Source organism: Pipistrellus kuhlii, unplaced genomic scaffold (assembly GCF_014108245.1).
Source record: "Pipistrellus kuhlii isolate mPipKuh1 unplaced genomic scaffold, mPipKuh1.p scaffold_m20_p_16, whole genome shotgun sequence".
NCBI classification, from domain to species: domain Eukaryota; kingdom Metazoa; phylum Chordata; class Mammalia; order Chiroptera; family Vespertilionidae; genus Pipistrellus; species Pipistrellus kuhlii.
Genome location: NW_023425471.1, coordinates 23968896 through 23993005, shown reverse-complemented (window position 1 = coordinate 23993005; position 24110 = coordinate 23968896). Strand labels below are relative to the sequence as shown.

Sequence of the window (24110 nt, the reverse complement as noted above, 5' to 3'; positions counted from 1 at the left end):
TAATAAAAGTGTACTATGCAAATTGACCATACCTCTGCTATACCCACAAGCAACACCCATCAGCCAAACCCACCAGCCAATCAGGAGTGAATATGCAAATAAACCCAACCAAGAAGGCTGAGAACAGGCGGGAGGCTTGAGTTTCCCTGGCAATGGAGGGAGCCAAGCTTTTTGCCTTCCCTTGCTGGCTCAGGCCTCTATTCAATGCTACAAAGTTTCAATAATAGAAGATAAATAAATCACAACAAAAATGGCGGCAGCCATGGAGCTGGAGAGAGCAGGAGGCTAGGGTTTCCTCTGGTGATGGAGGAAGCCAAGCTTCTGTAGCCCTGGCCTGCCTTGGCCTCTGCTTAAGGCTACAAAATTTCAGTTATAGAAGATAAATAAATCGCAACAAAAATGGCTGTCACCACAGAGCAAGCAGAAGGCTTGGCTCTGTTCCAGGCTACAAAGTTTCAATTGTAGAAGATAAATAAACCCCAGATACCAGGGTCTCCACTTGGGTCATCAGGCAGCGTGGCTGGCATGCAAACCACCACAGGCCCCTAGCCCAGGCCATCCCATACCCCAAGGGAATCCCCACCCTGATCTGGGACACCCTTCAGGGCAAACCAGATGGCCCCCACCCATGCACCAAGCCTCTATCCTATCCAATAAAAGAGTAATATGCAGATTGACCATCACTCCAACACACAAGATGGCTGCCCCCATATGGTCAAAGATCCTGCCTACATGTGGACACAAGATGGCCATCAGGAGAGGGCAGTCGGAAGGAACCAGGCCTGCAAGGGAGGGCAGTTGGGGGTGATAAAGCCTGTAGGGGAGGGAAGTTAAAGGTGACCAGGCCTTCAGGGGAGGGAAGTTAGGGGTAATCAGGCTGGCAGGGGAGTGGTTAGTGGGTAATCAGGCTGGCAGGCAGAAGCAATTAGGAGCAATCAGGAAAGCAGGCAGGCAAGCACTTGAGAGCCAGCAGTCCTGGATTGTGAGAGGGATCCCAGATTGGAGAGGGTGCAGGCTGGGCTGAGGGACACCCCCTCCCCCAGTGCACAAATTTCATGCACTGGGACTCTAGTTTAATAATAATAATAATAATAATAATAATAATAATAATAATATATAGACTTTTGGACTTTTGACTTTTAAGAAATGTTTTCTTGACTAAGAATTGACTTTAGGTCATTCCAATAAGACCTGGAATGCTTCAAGGATTTCCTTTCTCTCTTTATGAAGGAAAATTTTATGAAGAAAAATTTTATAAAACAAAAATATAAATTATATAATTCCCATATAAATTTAAGTATATGGGAAGCTCTTTCAAATAAGAAAATGATAACTATATTATATTTATATATGCATATTATTAGAATTGATGCTCCAGAGATTACATAAAAAATCTGCAAGAGTCTACAAAATTCTGATGTACTTTTTTTTATATACTTTTATTTATAACTCTAATGCTTATTCTAGAATATTATGTTTTGCAAAAGGAACAGAATTCCATGTAAATTGCATTGTAATTAAGTCTATAACCATGTCATTTTAAGTTTCTTTTTTTGTCATTTACAGACAGTAATTGTTTTACTCTGATACATTTGCAAAAAATGTTATATCTTCTGAAAGATCCATGTAAAGGACTCTGATTTATTGTAAGGTACATATCTCTGATAATAAACTTTCACACCATCCCTTTGAACTGGATGAAATTACTAAAACCCTATGGTGTATCTGAATTTATATAAATATTGGCAAGAAAAAAATCAGGAAAAACAGAATTTGATTATAGGACTGAATTAACTAAAACTGTGAATAGGCCAAAACCGGTTTGGCTCCGTGGATAGAGCGTCAGCCTGTGGACTGAAAGGTCCCGGGTTCGATTTCGGTCAAGGGCATGTACCTTGGTTGCGGGCACATCCCCATTTGGGGGTGTGCAAGAGGTAGCTGATCGATGATTCTCTCTCATCGATGTTTCTAACTCTCTATCCCTCTGTCTTCCTTTCTGTAAAAAAATCAATAAAAATGTTAAAATAAAATAAAACTGTGAATAGTTTTAAGTTTTAAAATTCAAAAATAATATGTATGGGCAATCCAAAGTTTCTTCATATCAATTTTAGAAAAAAACAATTGATGGACATTTTTTTATTTTTTAACCTTTAAATTGGAATGGAGCCATTTTAAAAAAATGTACCGTTTCCAAAACTGGTTTGGCTCAGTGGATAGAGCATCGTCCTGCGGACTGAAGGTTCCCAGGTTTGATTCCAGTCAAGGGCATGTACCTTGGTTGCAAGCACATCCCCGGTGGGGAATGTACCAGGAGGCAGCTAATCGATGTTTCTGACTCTCTATCCCTCTCCTTCCTTTCTATAAGAAATCAATAAAATATATTTTAAAACAAGCAAACAAATAAACTAACAAATAAATAAATAAACAAACAAATAAATAAAATGTACTGTTGATAGTAAGCCTTGCCATAAAAATCCCTTTCATTGTAATTACTTTCATAGTATCTAGTAATGAAATTTTAATAGAAAGTAAACACACTGGTGCGTACCAACATATAAATATTGGATTATTGCTAAGAACTCACACTTGCTTATTTTTTTTTACTTTTAAATATCCTTTGTTAATTCTGTGATACTGTAATTTAGATAGAGTTGGCAGATACTAAAATATAGCATAAGCAGAAATGTCACAATTTGATCAGTAAAATAATTCAGAAATGTTTAGCAATGTCTCCTGTTTATAGTATTAACTATATCAATTAGATATTTAAGATTTATGTTAAATTTGTGAGAAAGAGAAGAGCTGTGTTTACTTTGCCTTAGAAAATCATTTAAATCAGGGGTGAGGAACATCCAGTACCCAGACCATATAAGGCCTGCAAAATCACTTGGTTTGGCCCTACCAAGGCAGCCTCTGGCTGGACTCGAAATTCAATAAATCTAGGAGTTTTTTTCATAGCAACATACATTTAAATTAAGTGAATTATGTTAAGTAAATAATGTTATAAATATCCAAATGGCCCTTGGTTGAAAAAAGTTTTCCCACTCCTATTTAAGGGTTGATGGGATAGGTTAAAATACTTTCACAAAAATAAACTAGAACATTAGACATATTTTATGAAACTGATAGCAAACAATATAGTCAAATTTCTAGATTTTTTTTCTTACCAACTGGGAGCAAGGACTAAAATAGTTTTAAATAGTTTATTTTCAATAAATGATAATTGGCTATCAGAAATGGCAATGAATCAATTGATTATATAAATACCTCAGATAAAAATCATATTTTTCTCTTCTGAGTGATATCAGATACATCAATGTCTGAAAAAGCTAATAAATTTCATGTTAATATACATTTAAAGTTTAGTCATATTTGCACTGGAGTTCACCTTCTAGTGAGTTTGTACATTTGAAGGAAATGACTGATTTGCAATATCTTTGCTCCTCTAATGTGGGCAATATAGAGCCTGTTGGAGTGTTTAGTCTCAGCCACAGAAATTGTTTTCTCTGCTTTTTGCCCACACATCTATTGTCTTAGTGTCAATGAGCCAGACATAGGAGTTAATCACTGTTAAAACCAACTGTTCTGTTCATAAACATACATGATGAAAGGGTTTGGGTGTCACCAAACCAAGACTTGATAAAAAAGAAAAGCATAGAGAAGCCTTTATCTTCCACAATATGGTAAGAGTTAGAAGTATAGTATTAGAATAAGGGTTTAAAATTAGAGAGTAAATATTTTTTATGATCAAAGGAGGGAGGTTAAACCCGCATTGATCAGACAAAGAGGCTCCCTTTTCCTGAAAAGCCTCAATTTTACTTGTAGTAAAAGAGCATTTAAAGGGCTATGGCCTTGACCATTTTTCTCACATTTCAGGCCCATAATAGCAGCCCCAAAGTCTTGCCTTACTGGAACCAGCAACCACACAGACATTGGGTGTGTTCAGATTGCCATACATAGTCTATGTCATTTATGTGTATTTTGTTTCTGTCAGTTTTCTTTAACCAGAGCATGGCCAGTTGCCCTTTGCCACAATAACTGAGCACAATGTTTTCTCTGCCTATCACATGATACGGGTGACACGAAATATTTTTTTTTGTCTTGTTTTTTGCTAAGGTCAATACTGAAAAATGAAATAGTGACTGTGTCACAAAAGGAAATAAGCCAAGTTAAGCACCCAATTTTCTTCCAGATGCCACAATCATTGTTGGTACCTAAGATTGCTTTTGTTTTCGCTGCCAGCAGACATAGAGAACTGCGGTGTCAAGTCAGACGCAAGCGTGAATACTTAGTTTTATTAAGCTCCTTCTGGGAATAGAGCCAGAAAGACTCTAAACAAGGCTAGGTGCTATGTAGTGGATATTTGTGTCTTTCCAAATTTCATATGTTGAAATCATAAATCCCAAACAATGGTAATTCAAGATGAGATTTTGAGGAAGTGATTAGATTCTAAATAAAATTAGCACTGTTATGAAAGAGACTCCAAAGAGCTCTCTCATCTCTCCTGCCACATGAAGATTCATCAAGAAAAGGACTGACTATGAATCAGGACCACAGCACACACCAGACACCAACATATCTTCTGGCACTTTGATATGGACTTCTCAGACTCCAGAACAGTGACAAATAAATGTTTTTTATTAAGCCTCCCCATCTATGGCAATTTTATTATAGCAGCTCAAAAAGAATAAACAAAAGTAAAAGACATGACAAGACATTACCAGGCTATTGGAAGAACAGCAAGGACTGAAACTCTAGTGGTAGCTCCCACATAAACAGAGATTGGGGAAAGTAGGCTTACAGTTTCTATGGAATATAATATAATAATTAATAAATAACAATACAAGAATAACCTCTGAGTTTTCTTTACTCACAACTGTAAACTCATCTTTATCCCACCCTGAACGTGTTGAGGTGAGGGATCAATAGGACAGACTTTATTCCTTAAATTCAGAAACTGCCAGAAAATAGGTGGCTACTTTTTAGAGCACGAATTTCTCATTGTTCAAATCTGGTTCTTGAAAGGGTTAAAGAGAATAAAATGGGTCAGAGAAAAACTTATTGTGCTTAGCAGGTATTTTGCAGAAAGCTTGCACCCTCGAGCAACTTATAGCCCAGATAACCACTAGCCATTGATGCTGGGAGGAACCAAGGACTGACTGGACCCTGATGTCAGTAGAGCAGCTTACAGTCAGCAAAAACGTAATAAAACCTATCTCTCCCTGCTCTCTTTGCTGACTCCATTTTGTCAAACTCAGCCCACCTACACCCAGGTGCCTGCAATAAAATCTCTTGATACATTATAGCCTCATGTCATAGGTGTGCAACCCTGGCCCACTCTGAACCTGTCATTTGGTGCTGAAAACCCGGGAAGGTCTAGTGAGCAGTCGAGTAAGAACCATCACAAGGTTCCAGCAATTGGGCACTTGGCATTCAGAGAGACCGTGATTGTCTGGCTCCTGAGCTTCCCTTGTGTACAGGGAAGCCCCCTAGCCATGCTCCCACAGGGCTGAACTTCTGCTGGACTTGCGACACTTACTTGCCCCCTCTCCCCCCTTACCCTCCACCACAGCCTTCCTCTGGACAGGTGTGGGTCATGCCTGTGACTGGATAGTAGACCTCTCCTTGCCTTGCCTCCTTCTCCATTAACACTGGGCATAAATTCATAGGTAAGTGACTTTAGTCTGTTTTCCCATGTCCAGGACTGTCTTGTAATTTTGGGTTTGGAGCCAGGCTTGGGGCTGATACTGTTCAGCTGGCCCCAGAAAAATCCAGCGCTGATCAGGACAAGCCCTCCCAGGGAATAAGGTTCCCTCACTCACTCTCCTAACTGGGACACCTGTCTTGGAGGGAGGGCTCTGTCTGTTTCTTGTGAATGTTAGGGGGAGATGGGGACACATTTCTCCACCATAACTTCACATAGAACAGACCTTAAGCCACTGCCTGGCATCATAGGGAAACTTGCCTTCAGCCTTTCCCTGCACCACACCCCTAGGCTGTCTACTTAAAAGCCTTCAGACCCTAGAATTGGCACATGACTTTTGGCCTCAGTAAAATGGCACTTTCGGTTTCTAAATCCTGTCTGACCTTGACAATTCTGCTTCAGGCAAGGCAAGTGGTCTGAGATCATGTATATCCAGACATTTTTTTTATATTCAAGGACACATCCTTCTCTCTGTAACAGCTGCTCTCCCTCACAAAATTTTCTTATTCACTCTGAACCTCCAGAGGATCTCAAATCCTCCTGCTCCTTCATCACTTTTGACCTCACAGACCATCTCTGTCGCCCATCCCTGGTCCCCCTTTCAGCTCCTCAGTGTCAGCAGCCTGAGAGTCTGCCACCCTACCCAGTGGATCCCACCACCACCACCTCATCTCACACCCGCTCTGGAGCAATTTTCAGCTCTCTTCTTCCTCCCACTATGGCACTAGCCTTAAAGTGCCCCCTTCAGGATATTTGCTGGCGCCAAATCTGGCTTCATGCCTAGGGCCACAGGAATACCCTTCACCAGCAGACTCCTGACTTCCCAGTCACAGTGGATGCTGTCCCTAACAGGGACCATCAATGGAACTATCAGGAAGGGCAGGCAGGCTGCAGGTCTTGAGACCGTATGGTTGGATATCTACCTGCTAGAATGTCTGAGAAAGGCAGCCCATAAAGCAGTTAATTTTTTTAAAAATTAGCAAAGGTCACCCAGGAAAGACATGAAAATCCAGCAGTCTTCCTCTCCCACTTTATGCAGGCCATAAGAAAATACAACAATCTTAACCTTATAAGCCCAGAAGGAGCAACCCCCCAAGGAGACCTTTTAAACATGACCTTAAAGATCTTTAATAAGAGAGAAAAAGAGATCCAAATCCAAAAACAAGGACAAGATCAGGCCAAGGCTGAACCCCAGACAAAGGCCTTTCAGCTCCTAGCCACCCCCCTCTCATGAATCCCAAAGGAAATGCTGGTCCTCTAAAATAGGGTAAGTCAGGGGCTAAGCCTTCTCCAGGCCCATGCTTCAAATACAATAGAGGACACCGGACCAAATCCTTCCGAAACCCAAGACCCCAACCTGTGTCCTGCCCAAGATGCAGGAGGAAAGGCCACTGGATATCAGACTGTAGTCTACCCCCTTCAGGTCGGACCTCAGCAAGGCTGCCCTCTGGATCTGGTTTAGAGTTTCCAGACCTCCTGGAACTGACCACAGAAGACTGAAGCTACCCAGACCCAGACAAGGCCCCACAGACTTACATCACCAAGACAGAGGCTTGGGTAATGACTGTGGTGGCAGGTAAGCCCATCTTCTTTTTATTTGACACTGGGGCCACTTATTCTGCCCTCTCTGAATCCACTGGGACCCTTGTCCCATCCTCAGTTTCTATTATGTGAGTTGACAGATTAGTCTCACAGTCACAAGCCATCTAAAAAACGATGCCCTAACTGTTTTGGCTCAGTGGATAGAGCATTGGCCTGTGGACTGAAGGGTCCCAGGTTCAATTCTGGTCAAGGGCATGTATCTTGATTGTGGGCACATCCTCGGTGGGGAGTGTGCAGGAGGCAGCTGATTGATGTTTCTCTCTCATTGATGTTTCTAACTCTCTGACCCTCTCCTTTCATCTCTGTAAAAAATCAATAAAATATATTTAAAAAATAATAAGCCACCTCACCTTTACATTGTATCTTACTAAATACCCCCTTATCCACTCTTCTTGCCCGACTGAAAGGGTACAGACATCCCCTCATAAAGCCCACTTGTCCTAATTGACAGTTACCTACATCAGTTTCACTCTCAACCCCACACGATCACACCATTCCTTAGACAGTAAACGCCTTATCTCATCCATCACTGTCCTCTCCTCTAAATAAGAAATACACTCCTTTCTCGGGCTTGCTAGGTACTCTTGCCTCTGTGTTCCCAACTCCAGTCTTCTCACAAAGCTCCTCTATAATATAACATGGCAAAGGGACTCCTCACTGAGCCTTCAGATCCCAAGGCCAGCATTCTCAGCCCTTTAATGCTCTGAAAACTGCTCTGACCTCAGCGCCTTCTCATACACACATACCCCTTCCCAAACAACAACTTTCTTGACTGCAAAACTACAAATGCTTACTTAACAGTCTGGCTACTAGCAGAAACTGAACTCATTATCACCCAAACCTTAGCATATTATCTCTAATGAAAAAAAATGTGGCAGTTTTAAATCCAAGCAGCTAGAGACCTGGGAACAGACTGCTAGGCCTACTCCCTCCTCCTCTTCCTCCACCTTTTCTCCAACCTCATATCCCTATACATAATTTCCCAAAGTCTTTGGCAACTTAAAGCTTTAAAACATTACTATATTAAATGGTAAGCATCTAAATATTTCAACACATTTTAAGTTCACCTGATTTTACGTTTTGTTACAGAAAATCTATAAAATAGATTTGGAACTGTTAATATAATGTCTTATACTGTATTAAAGGTATATTTTTTAAAAATGAAAGTATTCATAAATGTCAATCTAAGAAATGCTGGCTGTTTACTTTTTAATTATCATTAAGGAAAATTAAGGTTTAAATATTGTATGATTTTAATAATAAAGGACATAAGGCATGGAAATGCATTTTTAAAGAAAAAAGAAAGAGTTAAAGTTGTAAGAGTGTTTATGAAAATTGTAAGAAGGTTTGTGAAAGTAATAGAAGATTTATGGGGAGAAATGTTAAAAGGAAGTTATATAAATGACACAGGCCAGTAAGCCAGAACAAGCGGAATAGGGAAACTGAGATAGTAAAACAGGAGTCTACAGCCATCTAGTAAATCCTATCTCCCTTAACCAAGGACAAATTAAACTAAGATAATAAACCTCATTTTGGTATATTGGACTACAACCCTCAAAACTAATGTCTCTTTTCTTGCACCAAACCATAACTCTTATTGTTCTAACTTTTACCCCAATAATACTAAAATATATAAAAAGAGTTTGTCTCCACCAGGTTACAAGTGCTACTTACACTCAGGAAATACAATCCCCAAACACCACCAAAACCTCCTTTTGTGCCCAGGCCTCATCATCCCTGACCCCCAGAGTAAGAACAATAGACCAGAAACAAGTGTAAAAACTCACCAGAGCAGAAAGTTCCAGATGCCTAGCAAGGGGCAAAACTGAAGAAAACAAACGAACAAATAAACAAAAAACTCGCCCTCAGAATAACCTACCCTCCTATTAGCCTTCCTGGAAAAATAGTCCCTCTCACATATCAACCAAATGACTAATAAATTGACTTTCACATTCCTGCAGATTGTTAGTGACAACATTTCCCCACTTGGAGCAGACTATCCCATCCAAACAGTGCAATTTATTTTTGAACTCTTTACAGACCTTTGGCTCCAGGGCAATTTATGGAATTTCTCTCCAGATCACATCTATTTGTTTACCTTCATAGTGCTTCTGAATCTTGCTGATCTCTTATGTCCCTAAAATGATCTCCTCACTCGCCCTAGAGTATCTTTTAGCCAAAGAGGGAAGATTTTATTTACTTGCTAACACCTCCTATTGTTTTTATCTAAACTCTACAGGTAAAATAAAGAAGAAAAAAAACAAAACAAAAAACACAAAACACAGTCTACAGAATATTCAATGGCTCAAGGAGATCAGTCAAGACACCATAGAGCAGTCCATATGGTCTAGCCTATAAGCAGCTCTGCCCAAATTATCCTGGCTTTTACCCCTGACAGGCCCCCTAACGCTATTTATCCTACTCCTACTCCTCAGGCCCTGCATTTTAAAATTATTTGCCAAGTTTAAACAAACAATATTACAAGTTCTAGTTAAGACATTAACACAATTTGTCCTTACCCAGGTAAAGGGACCCTATAGGTCTATATCCCAGGAAATAATCTGAATTTACTCTTTAGATATTCAACACAGCCCCTCCCATGCAGGAAGCAGTATAGAGAACGATGACCCATTCCCCTTCTTTTCCTTTATATACACCCATTAAGAAGGAATGAAAAGTTACAGAGAATAAAATGGGGCAGAGAAAAACTTATTGTGCTTAAAAGATATCTTGCAGAAATCTTGCAGCCTTGAGCACTGCATAGCACAGATAACCACTAGCCATCTGACGCTGGGAGGAACCAAGGACGAACCAGACCCTTACATCATTAGAGTAGCTTACAACCAGCAAAAATGAATAAAAACCTCTCTCTCCCTGCTATCTTTGCTGACTCCATTTTGTCGGACTCAGCCCACCTACACCCAGGTTCCTGGAATAAAGTTTATTTTGGTGCATTATGGACTCATGTCATAGGTACATGACACTGGCCCACTCTGAACCTTTTGGCTCTCTCTTCATTTTATTTATTTTTAATTAATTTTATTGGAATGATACTGCTTAAAAATTGTATAGTTTTCAGTGATATAATCCTATATAATAAAAGACTAAGTGTCTGGTCTTCAATTCAACCAATCAAAGCATAATATGCTAATGATATGCTAAGGCCACTCAACTGCTCACTATGATGTACACTGACCACAGGGGGCAGATAGTTGACCAGTTGACCAGTAGCTATGACCTCCAGGGGACATATGCTCCAACTGGTAGGTTAGCTTGCTGCTGGGGTCCATCTGATCGGGACTGAGCAAGATAGGCCAGACATGCCCTGGAGCCATCTCATGGCCCCTTCCCCGCTGGCCAATCTCCTGTGACCCTCCCTGGCCTTGATCATGCACTGGTGGGGTCCCTCGGCCTGACCTGTGACCTATTGCAATCTGAGACCCCTCAAGGGATGTTGGAAAGTCGGTTTTGGCACAATCCTGCAGGCATAAAAGGCTAATATGCAAATCCACCAAGTGGCGTAATGACTGGTCACTATGACACACACTAACCACCAAGGGATAGACGCTCAATGCAGGAGTTTCCCACTGGTGGTCAGTGCACTCCCACAGGGGGAGCACCGCTCATCTAGATGCCAGGCTCATGACTGGCAAGCCCAGTGGCAGTGGCAGAAGCCTCTCTCACCTCCATGGCAGTGCTAAGGATGTCCAACTGATGGCTTAGGCCTGCTCTACAGGAGATCCTGAGGGCTCCCAGACTGTGAGAGGGCCCAGGCCAGGCTGAGGACCCCCCAAGTGAACTAATTTTATGCAGTTGGCATCTAGTCTATATATATAAAACCCTAATATTCAAATAGATCAAATGGTGGAACAATCCAACAATGGAACTACTGAACAACCAGTCACTATAACGTGTTCTGACCACCAGGTGGCTCATGCAGAACATAGCAGGCATCAATTGTGGCGGGATGGTGGAGCAGGTAAGCAGGGGTGTCAGACAAAGGCAGGACACCAGTTGTTGTCATCAGGGAAAGCCTCTGGTGGTTACTGAAAATTCTTTGCTTCCATTTGCAATAGTCCTGCAGGGTGCTCACACCTGCCCTGCTTGCACCTGCTGCTAGCACCAGAGCTTCCACTCGCATTCACTGCCAGCACCATCAGCAAGTGTGAGTGGTGGCTGCTGGCTCCAATTGCCCCTCATGGCTTTTCCACATCCCCCTGCTCCTGAGGGATCATCAGGGCTGGCAGCCTCCTCTTGCAACCACTACTGGCAATGGCCCCACTTGCACCTATTGTTGGTGCCAGCTCCAATGGCTCCACACCATCAGTGGGTGTGAGTAGGACTGGTGCCATCAGCGTGTGGGAGTGGCGATGGCAGGAGCAGGATTGCCAGCAGACAGGGGACCAGGGGACACAGTGGGAGGGGCCAGGCATGGGCACAGAGAATGGGCCAAGACCCACCCCTATGCCCACTGCAGCCTCATGACCCACAGTTCCTTTCAAGGTGCATGAATTCTTGCACTTAGCCCCTAGTTCTATAATAAAGTATCTGTACATTGTATTGTATGTTCACTACCACAAGTCAAGTCTTCTTCCATCACCATTTATACCCCCTTTACCTTCTCCTATTCCTCAAGTCCAGTTTCCGTATGGAAATTAACACTGCTGTCTATCAGTTTTGTGGGGTTTTTTTTTCCTTCATCCCTTTACCTTTACTACCTAGCCCAACTATCCCTTTTGTTTGACAGGTGTTAATCTGTTCTCTGTATCTATGAGTCTGTTTCCATTTTGTTTGTTAGTTCAAGTTTTTCATTAAATTCCACATATGAGTGAAATTGTATGGTATTTGTCTTTCTCTGACTAGCATACTTCACTTAGTATAATACTCTCCAGTTCCATCCATGCTGACACAATGGTGAGATTTCCTTTATTTTTTATGGCCAAGTAGTATTCCATTGTGTATATGTACCACAGCTTTTTTTATCCACTCATCTACTGATCAGCACTTTGGCTGCATCCAAATATTGGCAATTGTATATAATGCTGCAATGAACATAGGGGTATGTAGAGTCTTTTTAATTAATGTTTCATATTTCTTCAGATATATTCCCAGAAATATAGTCCCTGGATAATAAAGCAGCTCTATTTTTAATTTTTGAGAAAATTCCATACAGTTCTTCACAGTGGCTACATAAATCTGCATTCCAACCAATAATGCATGAAGTTTCCATTTTTTCCATGCTCTCAACAGCACTTATTTGTTGATTTATTGATGGCAGCCATTTCGACAGTTTTGGGTTGAGATCTCATTGTGGTTAGAATTTGCACTTTTTGGATGATTAGCAATACTGAAGATACTTTCATATGTCTATTGGTCATCTGTATGTCATTTTTGGAGAAGGTTCTATTCAGAGCTTTTGCCCATTTTATAATTGGATTATTGTTGTTTTTTTGGTGTTCAGTTTTATAAGTATCTTTAAAAACTTAGACATTAAACCCTTATGAGATGTGTCATTGGCAAATATCTTCTCTCATTCAATGGATTGTGGTGTTTTTTTTTTCTTTTTCTTTTTTTTCATTTTGCTGAATGTTTCCTTTGCTCTGTAAAAACTTTTTAGTTTCATGTATTCCCATTTATTTTTGTGTGTGTTTCCTTAGCCTCAGGATATATATATATATACATATATACATATATATCCTCTATATATATTTCCTTAGCCTGAGGAGATATATAGCTATGAAAAAAGTCCTAGATTTAAATGCATATGTTTTGTTTTTGTTTTTCCCCCCATTTTTCTTATTGATTATGGTATCACACAATTGTCCTCATCCCCCCAATTGCATCCTAAACGCCTCCGTACGTATGCCCTCACCCCCCCCCCCCCCGTTGTCCATGGCCACTGGCCAGGCCCATATACATGCACACAAGTCCTTTGGTTGATCTGTTTCCCTTTACCCCTCCCCTCTCCTACTTTCCCTCTGAGGTTTGAAAGTCTGTTCGGTGCTTCTCTTCCTCTGAGTCTGTTTTTGTTCATCAGTCTATGTTGTTCATCATTTACTCTAGATGTATGAGATCTTGTGATCTAAGAAATACCATTGTAATTCCACTAATACACACATGGTAAAAAAGGGGGTGACAGTGGAAGAATATCATGTAAGGAAAAATATCCTGCGAATAATTTACATCTAAAAAATTTGTACTTTAGAAAATTAACCTTCATTCGAAACACAAACAGAAAGATACCCATGAAAATACACACATGGTGTCAAAACAAGCCAGAGGAAAATCATTTTGGGGGGGGGGAAGGATCCCAAATTTATAGAAAATATCCCTTTATTAACTTTTGGTATAGAATATGTTTGTATATTTTCAGAAAACAACTCCAAGACCATCTGGAATCCTGTAACAGAGAGGCATAAATGTATATGTTTTCTTCTAGGATTTTTATGGTTTGAGTCTAACATTTAAGTCTTTAATTGATTTTGAGTTTATTCTTGAGTATGGTATAAGAAGATAGCCTTTCATTGTTGTACCCATATGTCCAATATTCTCAACACCATTAATTGAATGGACTATCTGTAATTCACTTTATGTTTTTACCTCCTTTGTCAAATATTAATTGATCATAAGAGTGTAGGTTCGAAAGCAACCAAGTAAATTGCTTGGTTTAAATAAAGAAAAAAGGTTGGTTTTTTTGTTGTTGTTTGTGTGTGTGTGTGTGTGTGTGTGTGTGTGTGTGTGTTTAAAGAAGAGTGTAGGTTCATCTCTAGGTTCCTGATTCTTTTTTATTGATTTTTATTAATATTTTAATGACCATGCTGTTTTAATGAGTATGACCTTGCTGTTTAGTTTGATATCAGGTAGCATGATCATCCAAATTTGCTTGTCTTTTTCAAGATAACTATAGCTATTCGGGGTCTTTTGTAGTTATATATAAATATTAGGGTTATTTGTTTTAGTGACATGAAATATGTCATTAGTATCTTAGTAGGAATTGCATTAAATCTATAAGTTGCATTTAGTATGGACATTTTAATTATGTTAATTATTCCTATCCGTGAACATAATATATGCTTCCACAAACTTGTGTCTTCTTCAATTTCCTTCTTCAGCATCTCATAATTTTCCATGTATAGTTATTTTTTCATCTTTGGTTAAATTTATTCCTGGGTGTTTTATTTGTTATCAAAATGTCAATAGTGTTGTTTTCAAATATCCCTTCCTGAGAGTTTATTATTGGTGCATAGAATTCCAACTGATTAATGAATATATATAATATCTTTTCACTTTACTGAATTAATTTATCAGTTCTAGTATCATTTTAATGGAAACTTTTGGGTTCTATCTATATATCAGCATGTCATCTGCAAATAATGACAGTTTTACTTCCTCTTTTCCAATTTGGATGTCTTTTATTTTTTCTTCTTGTCTGATTTCTATGGCTAGAACTTCAGTGAAGGGTGAAACCCGACATCCCTGCCTTGTCCCCAATCTTAAGTGAAACACTTTTACTATTGGCTAATTGAGAATGATGTTGGATGCTGTTTTGCCATAGATAGCCTTTATTATGTTGAGAAATGTTCTCTCTATTTCCACTTTGGTGAGAGTATTATTATAAAAGGGTGCTGGATTTTATAAAATTATTTTTATTTATCTATTGATATGAACATATGTTTTTTATCCTTAATTTTATGCAGTGTATAGATTTATTAATTTGCAGAAATTGTACAAATCTGGCATCCACAGAAAAAGCCACACTTGATCATTTTGTATGACATTTTTAATGTATTGTTGGATCTAGTGTGTCAATATTTTTTGAGGATTTTAGCATCAATGTTCATCAGGGATATTGACCTATAATTTTTTTCTTTGTAGTGTTTTTATTTGTTGTTGTTTTCAAATTAGATTAATGCTGGTCTTGTAAAATGAGATTGAGATTCATTCCTACTATTGCATTTTTTGGGACAGTTTGAGAAGGATTGGTGTTAGTTCTATGAATATTTAGTAAAATTTGCCTATGAAACTATCTGGTACTGGACGTTTGTATGTGTGTTTTTTTTAAATTACTACTTCAATTTCACTTGTAATCTGTCTATTTAGATTCTATGTGTCTTCCTTATTCAGTTTTGAAAGATTGCATGTTTCTAGGAATTTATCTACTTTGTTGCAATGTAGTTTTTCATAATATTTTCTTACAATTTCTTGTATTTCTATAGGGTCAGTTGTTACTTCTCTAAATTATTAGGTGATTTATTTTGGGCTCTCTCTTTTTTACTAAGGGATCTGGTTAAAAATTTGACAATCTTATTTACCTTTTGAAAGAATCAGTTCTTGATTTCATTGAACTTTGGGTTGTGTTTTTTAAACTGTATTTCATTTATTTATGCTCTGGTCTGTATTATCTATTTATTTATTTATTTATTTATTCTAATAAAAGAGAAACATGCGAATTAACCATCACTCTGCTACGCCCATAACCAGTCTGAGTGAGTACGCAAATTAACACAACAAAGATGGAGAGTAATTTGCATATGCAGACGCAGAGCAGTGTGAAGCCTGCTATGAAGGAAGGAGGGCAGCAGAGGGAGCTACTGGAGTGGTGCTCCTGACAGAAGTGAGGACTTGCTGGATCTCAGGTGGCCAGGGAGCAGGGACTTGCTGGCTCCCAATGGCTGGAGTGGAGAGCAGGGACTTGCTGGCTCTGAGGTGGCTGGGAGTGAAGCCAGGGGCCTATTCTTGCACGAATATTGTGCAACAGGCTTCTAGTTTAAAATAATAGTTTATTGAATTTTAGAGGGAAAGGAAGGGAGAGGGAGGGAGGAGAGAGAGAGAGAGAGAGAGAGAGAGAGAGAGAGAGAGAGAGAGAGAGAGAGCATTGTAAGAGTAAAATATTAGTCAGTTGCCTCCTTCATGCCCCCTACCACAGATAGAGCCAACCACATAGGCATATGCCCTGAATGGGAATCTATCCAGCAACCTTTTCGTGCACCCAACTAACAAAATCACACTGGCTAAGGCTGGTCTTTATTGTGTTTTGTTTTGTTTTTTTTTCCCTCTACTCACTTGGGCTTTGTTCATTATCTCCCCCGCCCCCCCCCCCACCCCCCGTTCCTGTAAGTGTAAAGTTTAAATTATTTTTTAAAGATTTGCTTCGTTTCTTGATGTAGGCCTGTAATGCTATGAGTTTCTCTCTTAGGACTGCTTTTATTGTTTCCCATAGACTTTAGATTGTTGTGTTCTCTTTTTCATTTATTTCACAGTATATTTTGCTTTCTATCTTTGCTTCATTGTTAACCTCCATTCATTGTTTAGTAACACATTAATTAGCCATCATATCTTTGTGTGTTTTTCAGGTCTTTACTTGTGATTGTTTTCTAATTGCATACCATTGTAGTCAGAGAAGAGGAATGATATAATTTTAATCTCCTTAAATTTATAGGGACACGTTCTATGGCCTAACATGGTCTGCTCTAGAAAAGATCCAATGTTCACTTGAAAATATTGTTAATTCTGCTGCTTTGGGGGTGAAAAGGCTCTGTGGATATCAATTCAATCCATCTGATCTAGTGTGTCATTTAAGGCCACTGTTTACTTATTGATTTTCTTTCTGGAATATCTATCCATTGATGTCAATGGTGTGTTCCCTACTATGGCTGTATTACTGTAGATCTCTAATTTTATAACCATGGAGATTTGCTGTATATGTATAGGTCTTCCAATTTTTGATGCATAAATAATTATAATATTTATTTTTATTAACTTGATCCCCTTATCATTATGTAGTGTCCTTCTTTGTCTCTTGTTTAAAGTCTATTTTGTCACTGTAAGTATAGCTACTCTACTTTATTTATCTTTTTCATTTGCATTTGCATGAAATATCTTTTTCCTGGCTGATTGTGGCTCAGTTGGAGGATCATTGTCCAATGCATCCAGAGGTAACCAGTTTGATTCTAGGTCAGGGCATTTTCCCAGATAATGAACTTGAATCTCAGTAGAGGGCATGTAGGATGCAGCTGATTGATTTTCTCTCTCGTATCAGTGTTTCTCTCTCTCTCTCTCTCTCTCTCTCTCTCTCTCTCTCTCTCTCTCTCTCTCTCTCTCTCTCTCTCCTCTGTTTGTCCCTCTTTCCAAAAAAACAAAACAAAAACAAAGAATAAAAACAGATTTTAAACAGGGAATACTGTTTTAAATAAAGAAATATCTTTCTCTATCCCTTTACTTTCAATCTCTGTGTATCTGCCACTCTTTTAGACAGTATATATATATGGGTCTTTTTTCCCCAATCATCTGTCCTGTCTTTTGATTTGAGCATTTAAGCCCTTTACATGAAAAGTGATTACATATTTATTGCCATTTTTTTCTTTTAAATATGTTTCTTTTTCTTCTTTTTCCTTATAACGCTCCTGCTCCTTAAAGATCATTTTACATTTTATGTAATGCTGTTTTGGCAGTAATGAACTTTAGCTTTATCCTGTCTGAGGAGCTTTTTATTTTTCCTCTAATCTATAATAATAAAAGCGTAATACGCTAATTAATAGGACATCCTCCTGGACATCCTTCCATCCTTCCAGACACAGCTGGGGCTGCAAGGGAAGCCTGGATCCCAGGAGGCTGCTGGCAGCCAGAGGGAAGCTCAAGTCCCGGGTGCCAGAGAAAAGCAGGTGCTGGCAGCCAGGGGAAGGAAGGTCTACTTTTGCAGAGTTTCATGCATTGGACCTCTAGTTTTAAATGATAGTCTTGCTGAGCCAAGTAGTCTTGGTTTTAGGTACTTCTTTTCATCACTTTGAATATTGCATGCCAATTCTTTCTGGCTTATAGCTTATTTTCACTTATCTTAATCCAGAGCTAGAAAAAGCTGTAACTGAGCAGATTAGCACTTGTACATTTAATCGGCATGTCCCGCATTACTGTAGAAAGTCAGACCATCAGCATATCTATTTGTTAAGAAGATGGACAATTTATTGTAAAAAAGAAACTCAGGCTGCCTCTTTATATAAAGGATAGAATGGCAATGAATGTGTCTTATTATTAAGTACTTGTGAGCATGCATAAAGGGTAGCTTTCTTCTCCGTGTGCTGGATAGTTGTATTTACTGGTAAGATTCCAGTTCATTTCATTAGTAGTTTGATGCTTTATTTATCTGTAGAATTGTGTTTTTTTACAATATATTTTTATTTATTTCAGAGAGGAAGGGAGAAGGAGAGATAGAAACATCAATGATGAGAGAGAATCATTGATCGGCTGCCTCCTGCATGCCCCCAACTGGGGATGGAGCCTGAAACCTAGGCATGTGCCCTGACCAGAAATTGAACTGTGACCTCTTGGTTTATAGGTCGAAGCTCAACCACTGAATCATGCCAGTGAGGCTGTATAATTGTTTTTAATGCTTAGTATCAGACATATCTAGGTGTTCTGATCATTTTCACACTTTGTGACTAAAAGGGAATGAGATTGATTAAAAAAAAAAAAACCCAGCTAAATACATATAAATGAATGCCACCCTTCAAACAATTCAAATTGGAAGGCTACACATATAATATAATTATTCTATCATAACCTTGAACATTGGTGGAAATCCTATATTGAAAGGGCTTTCAGGACATGTCGAAATTCCATATTCTAATATTCAAGTACCTTTGCAAACAATTTTTAACTCATCTATCTAAATTTAATATCAGTCAGTAAAAACTAGGTTATGACAAAGAAAAAATACTTAAATCTCAGTGGCTTAAAGTAACTAACATATATTGCATAGTTTTATTACCTCAGCCATCTTTTTAGGATAGGTGTTATTCCTGTGATGGCTCAGTCATATGGAGTACTTTGATGTTGCAGCACCACTTTTTCATTTCTAGGCTTCAGGTTTTAAGTCCACAGGGGAAGAGATATGAGAGTTGTATGACTGCTTATAAATGCTTCTGCCTGCAAATAAATCATGACACGTATCTTCTTTCACTGGCTACATTTAGCTTCAAGGATTCAAGTAAATTCAATCTTCGCACATGTCCAGACAGAAAGTGGGATTGCACACACTGGGAGACACTAATATTACCTACCATTGTTTATCTACTGCTACTTTTATACATAAACCATATGCACAAATTTCAGTTAAGACACTCGATATTTGCAGTATATTGTTCTTTCTGCAAGATTATTATGGGCACTGTATTGGTCCCTCATTTATGAGAGAAATAAAATTATCATCACTCATTTTAAATATTTTTAAAATATGTTTTTATTGATGAAAGAGAGAGAGAGAGAGAAAGAGAGAGAGAGAGAGAGAGAGAGAGAGAGAGAGAGAGAGAGAGAGAGAGAAAGAGAGAGGAAGGGAGAGGAATAGAGAAAGAAAAACATTAATTGGCTGCTTCCTACACATTGCCTACTGGGGATCAAGCCTGAAACCATTACATATGCCCTGACTGGAAATCAATAAATGACTCCTTGATTCATAGCTCCACACTTAACCACTAACCCACAGCAGCCAGGGGCTCATTTGTTATTGGTGGTGTTATTTTTGTTTTTGTTAATCCTCACCCCAAGATTATTTTATTTTATTTTACTTTATTTTATTTTATTATTTTATTTTATTTTATTTATGTTTAAAGTATTACATATGTCTCCTTTTTTCCTGATTGATGCCCCTGCCATTCCCTTCCCCCAGGACAAGCCCTGATCACACCAGCATACGTGTCCATTTGTTTAGCTAATATGCATGCATAGAAATCCTTTGATTAATTTCTTATCCCCCACTCCCTAGCCTTCTTTCTAAGGTTGGACTGTCTGTTCAGGGTTTTTTAATCTCTGCATCTATTTTTGTTCATAAATTTATTTGTTCATTATACCCCACATATGAGTGAGGTCATTGTGATATTTATCTTTTTCTGACTGGCTTATGTCACTTAACATAATGCTCTCTAGGTCCATCTATGCTGTTGCAAATGGTAAAAGTACCTTCTTTTTTATAGCAGCATGTTATTCCATTGTGTAGATGTACCACAATTTTTTAACCCCCTCATCTGCTGATGGGCACTTAGCCTGCTTCTGAATCTCAGCTATTGTAAATTGTGCTGTTATGAACATAAGGGTGTATATATACATTCTGATGGGTGTTTCTGTTTTCTTACAATATATTCCCAGAAGTGGGATTACTGGGTAAAATGGGAGCTCCATTTAAAATTTTTTGAGGAATCTCCATATTGTTTTCCACAATGGCTGCACCAGTCTGTATTCCCACCATCAGTGCACTAGGATCTCTTATTCTCCACATCCTCTTCAGCAATTGTCATCTGTTGATTTGTTGATGATAACCATTTTGATAGGTGTGAGATGGTACCTCATCAGTGTTTGATTTGCATCTCTCAGATGATTAGTGACTTTGAGCATGTTTTCATTTGTCTCTTGGCCTTCTGTATGTCCTCTTTGAAAAGTGTCTATTTATGTCCTTTGCCCATTTTTTTTTATTGGATTGTGTATCTTCCTTTGCTAAGTTCTATGAGTTCCCTGTAAATATTGAGATTAAACCCTTATCTGAGATAACATTGGCAAATATTTTCTCCCATGCAGTGCACTTTCTTGATGTTTTGTTGATGGCTTCTTTTGTTGTGCAGAATCTTTATATTTTGATATAGTTCCACTTGTTTATTTTCTCCTTAGTTTCCATTTTCCTAGTAGCTGTATCAGTAAAGATATTGCTATGTTATATACCTGGTATTTTGCTGCCTATGGAGTCTTCCAAGGTTTTTGTGGTTTTCCATCTAACATTTAAGTCCTTTAACCATTTTGAATTTTTTGTGTTTGTATGGTATAAATAGGTAATCTGGTTTCATTTTTTGCATGTATCTAACAAGTTTTCTAAGAACCATTTATTTTTTAATTTTTTAATTTAATAAATCTTTATTGTTCAGATTATTACAATTGTTTCACCCTTCCCCCCACCTGGTTCCCACTCCACCCTCTGCCCTTACCTCCCTCCCCACTGTCCTCATCCATAGGTGTACAACTTTTGTCCTATTTTTTTCTTTATTGATTAAGATATTACATATGTGTCCTAACCCCCCCCCCCCCTTATTATCCCCCGACTCCCCCATTTATGCCCTGACTCACCAGGTGTCTCTGTCCATGAGCTAGGCTTATGGACATACATAAAAGTCCTTAGGTTTATCTCTCTGCCATACTCCCACCCTCCCCTACCTTCCCTCTGAAGTTTGATGATCTGATCAATACTTCTCTATCTCTGGATCTAACTTTATTCATGAGTTTATGTTGTTCATTATATTATACAAATGAGTGAGATCATGTGATATTTTTCTTTCTCTGATTGACTTATTTCACTTAGCATAATACTCTTCAGGTCCATCCATGCTGTTGAAATGGTAAGAATTCCTTCTTATTCACTGCAGTGTAGTACTCCATTGTGTAGATGTACCACTGTTTTTTAATCCACTCATCCATTGATAAGCACTTAGGTTGTTTCCAAATCTTAGCTATGGTAAATTGTGCTGCTATAAGCATAGGGGTACATATATCCATTCTGATTGGTGTTTCTAGTTTCTTGGGATATATTCCTAGAAGTGGAATCACTGGGTCAAATGGGAGTTTCATTTTTAGTTTTTTGAGGAAACTCCATACTGTTCTCCACAGTGGCTGCACCAGTCTGCATTCCCACCAGCAGTGCGTGAGGGTTCCTTTTTCTCCACATCCTCACCAACACTTGTCATTTGTTGATTTGTTGATAATAGCCATTCTGAAAGATGTGAGATGGTACCACATTGTCATTTGATTTGCATCTCTTCAATGATTAGTGACTTTGAGAATCTTTTCATATGTCTCTTGGCCTTCATTATGTCCTCTTTCCAAAAATATCTATTTAGGTCCATTGCCCATTTTTTCACTGGCTTGTTTATTTTCTCTTGTTAAATTGTATGAGTTCCCTGTAAATGTTGAAGATTAAAGACTTATTGCTGATAATATTGGCACATATGTTCTCCCATGCAGTGGGCTTTCTTGTTGTTTTGTTGATGCCTTTGCTGTACAACAGCATTTTATTTTGATGTAGTCCCATTTGTTTATTTTCTCTTTAGTTTACATTGCCCTAAAACACATGTGTCAAACACAAGGCCCGCGGGCCAAATCCGTCCCACCAGGCCTTGCAATGTGGCCTGCACCGCGCTGTCATCACTGCACTCCGCTGCGTTTCCATCACAATGACAGTTTATGACTGTTCAGTAAACCCATGATTTAGGCTGGATTTTAGATTTTGGCCCCTTCACTGATTGAGTTCGACACCCCTACCCTAGAAACTGTATCAGTGAAGATATTGCTTCAGCATATATCTGAGGTTTTGCTGCCTGTGGATTCCTCTAATATTTATATGGTTTCCCGCTTTATGTTTATGTGCTTAATCCATTTTGTGTTAATTTTTGTGTATGGTGTAAGTTGGTGGTCTAGTTTCATTTTTTTTTTTTTGCATGTGTCTGTCCAAATTCCCAACACCATTATTGAAGAGATTGATTGACTCCATTGTATGTTCTTGCCTCCTTTGTCAAATATTAATTGAGCATAATGGTTTAGGTTGATTTCTGGGTTCTCTGTTCTGTTACATTGGTCTATTTGTCCCTTCCTGTGGCAGTATCAGGCAGTTTTGAGAACTGTGGATTTAAAGTATAGCTTGATATCTAGTACTGTGCTCCTACCAACACTGTTATTCTTTCTCAGGATTGTGGTGGCTATTCAGGCCTTTTTTTTCATTCCAGATGAATTTTCAGATAGATAGATCTAGATCTGTGAATTTTTCTATTGGCATTTTAATGGGGATTGCATTAAATCTATAGTTTGCTTTGGGTAGTGTGGACATTTTAATGATATTGACTCTACCAATCTATGAACCTAGTAGGTTCTTCCATTTGTTTAAATCTTCCTCAATCTCTTTTTTTCAATATCCCATAGATTTCTGAGTATAGGTCTTTTAGCATATTAATTGTTTATTCCCAGGTATCTTAATTTATTTGGTGCAATGGTAAATGGTATTTTTTTTTTTAGTTTCTTTTTATGTGATTTCTTTATTGGTGTATAAAAAAGCCTTGGTAATATGTTGAACAGGAATGGTGAAAGTGGCCATCCCTGTCTCATTCCTATTCTTAGTGGAATTGGTTTTAGTTTTTGCCCATTGAGTATGATGTTGGCTGTAGGTTTGTCATATAAGGCTTTTATTATGTTGATGTATGATCCCTCTATTATCCCTTTGCTGAGAGTTTTTATTGGCGTTGGATTTTGTCAAATGCTTTTTCTTCATTGATTGATATGATTATGTGATTTTTGTCTCTGTTTATGTGATATATCACATTTATTGATTTGTGAATATTGTACTATCCTTGCAACGCCATAATAATCCCCACTTGGTCATGGTGTATGATTTTTCTCATGTAATTCTGAATATGATTTGCTAGAATTTTGTTGAGGATTTTAACATGAGGAATATTGGCCCGTAGTTCTCTTTCTCTCTTTCTCTTTTTCTCTCTCATGCTCTTGCTCTCACTCTCTTTTTGAGCTGTTTTTATCTGGTTTTGGAAGTAGGGTAATACTGGCTTCATAAAAAGAGCTTGGAAGTGTTCCTTCCTCTTAAAGTTTTTGGAATAGTCTGAGGAGCATATGTTTTAGTTCTTCTTTGAATACTTGATAGAACTCCCCTGTAAAACCGTCCAGATCAGGGCTTTTGTTTGCTGGAAGATTTTTATCACTGTCTCAATTTATTTGATAAGTTATTGCCTATTCAGGTATTTTTATTTTCTTGATTGGTTTTGGGAGC

At 38.5% G+C, this 24110-nt stretch overlaps 1 long non-coding RNA gene across 1 annotated transcript; it reads left to right on the top strand.

Annotated features, from left to right (window-relative positions):
• The first annotated feature begins 5020 nt into the window (after positions 1-5020).
• LOC118719901 lies at positions 5021-10183 on the top strand. The gene is made up of 2 exons (XR_004988313.1): positions 5021-5074; positions 10032-10183. It is a non-coding gene; the product is annotated as an uncharacterized LOC118719901 (long non-coding RNA).
• Positions 10184-24110: the final 13927 nt, after the last annotated feature.